The sequence below is a fragment of the Dasypus novemcinctus genome, chromosome 5, assembly GCF_030445035.2.
Source record: "Dasypus novemcinctus isolate mDasNov1 chromosome 5, mDasNov1.1.hap2, whole genome shotgun sequence".
Classification (NCBI taxonomy): Eukaryota; Metazoa; Chordata; class Mammalia; order Cingulata; family Dasypodidae; genus Dasypus; species Dasypus novemcinctus.
Window position 1 is genome coordinate 104,831,083 of NC_080677.1, and position 5,038 is coordinate 104,836,120.

The following is a 5,038-nucleotide window of genomic DNA, read 5'->3' on the forward strand; positions in this document are numbered from 1 at the left end:
TGGTATTCTGGGGCTGACTGCCAGCAATTCTTGCCCCTTAGCTTTCCTAAGCTAAGCAGCAAGGATGAAAATGTACATGAGGGCCTCTTGACTTCTCACTTCTCTTCTAACTTCCATTGGTTTTCAACTTCTGGCTGCTCCCTCTGGGTTTCTCTCTCTCATGTTTGAATTTCATTCTGCTTTTATTTTTTTTTTATTTTTTTTTTTTTTTGATGATATGGTACTTTATTTTTTTTTTTTAATTTTTTTATTTTTTATTGACTTTGTAATAATATTACATTAAAAATATATATGTGAGGTCCCATTCAACCCCACCCCCCCACCCCCCCTCTCCCCCCCCCCCCCAACAACACTCGTTCCCATCATCATGACACATCCATTGGATTTGGTAAGTACATCTTTGGGCACCTCTGCACCTCATATACATTGGTTCACATCATGGCCCATACTCTCCTCTATTCCATCATGTAGGCCCTGTGAGGATTTACAATGTCCGGTGATTACCTCTGAAGCACCATCCAGGGCAGCTCCATGTCCCGAAGACGCCTCCACCTCTCATCTCTTCCTGCCTTTCCCCATACCCTTTGTCCATTATGTCCACTTTTCCCAATCCAATGCCACCTCTTCTATGTGGACACTGGATTGGTTGTGTCCATTGCACCTTTATGTCAAGAGGAGGCTCAGATTCCACCTGGATGCTGGATGCAATCCTCCCATTTTCAGTTGTAATCACTCTAGGCTCCATGGTGTGGTGGTTGTCCTTCTTCACCTCCATCTTAGCTGAGTGTGGTAAGTCCAATAAATCAGATTGTAGGTGCTGGAGTCTGTTGAGGCTCAGGATCTGGCTATCACATTGTCAGTCCAGAGATTCAAATCCCCTAAATATATCTTAAACCCCAACATTAACTGCACCTCCAGCACATTAGCATGAAAGTCTTATGAAGGGAGATCCCATCTGAGTCCAGATTCATCACACATAAACACCATTTCCAAAGAGGGGCCATCTGCCCTGGTAGTTAACCCCATCGGCCATGACCAGAGAACTGATAGCAGAACCACAGAGAGAAAGAGAACTGCAATTTTTACTCAGTCATGTGAGGGAAGACTCCGGGATTATCTACAGCCACAGAAAGATAGAGGCACTCTGAGAGGCTGAAAGTGAGGCCAGAGGCTAGAATCTGCAGAGAGGCCCAAAGATGAAGACAAGGCCCAACACTAGATGAGCCTTAGGCTTGATTGATCACAGTTGAACACAGGGAGAAAGTGAGCCTGGAGAAGGCAGAGATCAGCCACTATTTTGATTTGCCACTTGGCAAGAGTCCAGGATCACCAGAAGTTGAGTTTGGTGAAAACACATTTCCACTGATGCCTTGATTTGGACATTTTTGCAGTCTCAGAACATAAGATTTGACCGTAATAAATTTCCTTTATAAAAGCCAAAACATTTTCTGGTATTTTTGCACGGCAGCCTTTAGCAAACTAAAATAGTTAAGAACATGTTCCTTTGGGGTACATACTCCAAATCACCACAGTCACTGAGACATCTGTTCCTTAAGTTTTTATCCAGTTAGTATTATGACAGAGATTTTTTTTGAATGCCAAGAGCTAGCAAAAAGAAAGAAAGAGGGAGAGAAAGAGAGAAAGAGAAAATAAATACCTTTCCCCTTTTCCAGTCTTTGCAGATCAACCTGCAAATGCCTAAAAATGAATATTAAGCTAACATCTATTAGTGCATCTAGAATACACATAAATGGTTGCAGGAATAGATGATGAAATAGACCTAGGAAATCAACTGAATTAGGTGATTCAGATTACATGTGCACTACCTACATTCCTTTTTTTAGGGAAATACATTTTTGGCAATGCATAGAAAAATCTGTTTTTCCTTATGGTCTTATACTAAACTGAACAAGAATTGATTTAGATAAGGTATCTCTATCTAAGACTCTGCAAATGCTATTTAAATGTCAAAATGTCTCTGCCTAAATGAATTCGATAAGGGTATATTAAAAGTTAGAGGATTAAAGCTAACTTAACTCAGGCAATTTATTAATCATAATTTCTGAAGGAGGAATAAATTGAATTACAGATAATTTCACATGATCTCAACAAACAATCTTAGAAACAAGCATTTGAAATTTTTGAGGGATTGTAACTTATGTAACAGTAATAACACTTTGACTTGTTTTCCTCTTAAAATGTGCTTTTAAGATAGAGGTCTGTACTAATTAACTAGGTAAAAGTATGACTCAACATTTGAATCAGCTCCTATTCTTCCTTCACAAGTTTGATTTAATTATTTTTCTGCCTATATTTGAAAGATAAACTATGTTTAATATATCCTGGCAAGTTCATCATCACATTTCTGTTTGATTTAGGTTTTATTTTCTTCTCTTAAATGCATAAATCACCCAGCGTATTAGTTAGAAGAGTCTTTTCATGTCTTCAATCAACTTTCAGTTTAAAAACTCTGAAAATGAATCAGGCCTACTTCTAAAGATTTTTAAAAATATTCTCCAGTAAGGAGAAAAGATGGTTACTTAGCAATGCTGCCTTTTGAGAAAACTACCTAACTGAAAAATGTATGCCTTAGTTCTTTAGAATGTATGTGATGAATACCTGGCCTTCCTCAAAGATTTGCCAGATGTCTACTGTCATGTTCAGAATTTGAAAATACTGATTGATGCCATTGCCAAGCCTTCTCATTAGAATATTAACATATAATACTTAGGGTGTCATAAATAACTGTAATTGAAATTACATACATCCCAAACTGAAAACCACCCATTGTGATTTTGAGTCAGGCAGGGAAATCTAGGCACTAAATGAAAGTAATATTAGAAATAGAGTTCACCACAATTCATTTTAAAATTGAGATTAGAATATCATGTTTGCCTTTCACATTGTAAGAATTTTTTAAATAAATGTTAAAATTAGAGATGTTAAACCTTAGGAAACTTTAATGGTAAGCTAGCAGAATTTCTAAACAAGCTTTGTGGAATACTGTGGCTAAGACCTAAGTGCCTCTTATAAAGATTTTTATTTTATTTATTTCTCTTCCCCTGCCCCAGTTGTCTGTTCTGTGTCCATTTGCTGCGTGTTCTTTTTTTGTCAGCTTTCTGCTGTTGTCGGCAACGTGGTAATCTGTGTCTCTCTTTTTTTTTTTAAAGATTTATGTATTTATTTATCTCCCCTCCCCACCCCACCCCCCGCCGTTGTCTGTTCTCTGTGTCTATTTGCTGCGTTTTCTTTGTCCGCTTCTGTTGTTGTCAGTGGCACAGGAATCTGTGTTTCTTTTTTGTTGCGTCATCTTGTTGTGTCAGCTCTCCATGTGTGCGGTACCATTCCTGGGCAGGCTGCACTTTCCTTCGTGCTGGGCGGCTCTCCTTATGGGATGCACTTGCTGCGCATGGGGGTCCCCCACGTGGCGGACACCCCTGCATGACACAGCACTCCTTGCGCACATCAGCACTGTGCATGGGCCAGCTCCACATGGGTCAAGGAGGCCTGGGGTTTGAACCACGGACCTCCCATGTGGTAGGCAGACGACCTATCCACTAGGCCAAGTCTGCTTCCCCTAAGTGCCTCTTGGACAAAGAGATTTGAGCATGGAATAGAAGGCAAAGAAGAAAACTATAGACCTTCTCCCTGGTTTTAACTAGACATGTGGCTCTTTCTACATAAAGCATTTCCCTGGTAAAATGTCAAACAATCAAAGGTTGAAAACCTAATCCAGTGGCTTGCCACCTGGCTTATATTGAGATCACCTGGGAAATTAAAAATAAAAATTCTGGTCTGGCTGCCTGTCCCAGAGATTCAAATTTGATTGGTCTTAGGTATGACCCAGACATCTCCCAGAAACCCTGACACTTATGCCGTCCATGACACAGGAGCTCTGAGTCTAATATCAAAACAAAACAAAAGAAAACAATAATCTCCCAAGCTCCTTCCATGTGTTTCAGAAAGGATAGACAATATCCAGGTTTAGCACTACTACTTGAATTGAAAAAATGCCCATGGGTTGCCCCTGAGCATCTTCCCTACTCTTTCTCTGAAAATAACAACATGCCCTTATCAATTCCAGAGAATGGGCTGGCCTCTTTGCTCCAAAACACCTACCATTTCTTATGATGGAGGTAGAGCTGCAATAAGTATAAAAATTCCCATGAATTCTTGTGTCCCAGGAGTAAGGGTGGGAAAAAGACAAGAAGATAACCCAGATATAACTAACCCAACATAAAGGATGTATCTGTGGATTACAGTCTGTGAAATTATTCTATTTATATTTTATATTATTAGCTGGTATATTTTATTCTGCCACCTGTCAAAATTCTCACCAACTACACTATTCACATTGTCTAATCCCATTTTTCTCATTGTAAAATGGAAAGTTTGAATTCATTTTTATTTTCTAAACTCATTTCAAATTTTTCTTGGTGTGGGTAAACACATTGTTTTGTGTATATTATGTGTGGGACATTTGTATAATTTCTTCAAATCTCTCTGGCCTTACTTTTTTTCCTTTTTATTTTTATTTATTTATTTTTCCACAAAAATATGGAACGCTCCATGAATTTGCAAGTCATCCTTGCGTAGGGGCCGTGCTAATCTTCTCTGTATCATTCCAATATCAGTATATGCCAAAGTGAGCACTGGCCTTACTTGAAATAGAAAGAGATCAGTTCTCTGTTCTGGCTGCATATTACAAATATATTTTGATCTATTTTCTTAATATGTATCTTAATTCAGGTGCTTGCTTTGCCTCTGAAAGCCTGGTTTAGATATTTTCTATGGAGTATAAAATAGTGCAAAGATCTTGGAAGTTTTTCAAAGAAAAATAAAGGTAGGTAAGGGCAGTCTGAGCACAGATTCACTCATGAGTGATCCTGGACATGTAGACCCACTTACATTCAAGCTGCTATTGAAGCAGGCTAGTAAAATTGGGAATTAATAGATGGATCTGGAACTTGGCAGAGAGTCCACATGGACATCAGTAACGCCCAAGATGGCTTCTGGAAGAACTCCACCCCAAGAGTCT

General features: G+C 39.0%; 1 non-coding gene across 1 annotated transcript; it reads right to left on the minus strand.

Moving 5' to 3' along the window:
* Window positions 1–4,551: 4,551 nt before the first annotated feature.
* Window positions 4,552–4,657, minus strand: LOC111758684 (U6 spliceosomal RNA). Its single transcript, XR_002792869.1, has one exon. It is a non-coding gene; the product is annotated as a U6 spliceosomal RNA (small nuclear RNA).
* Between the last annotated feature and the right edge of the window lie 381 nt (window positions 4,658–5,038).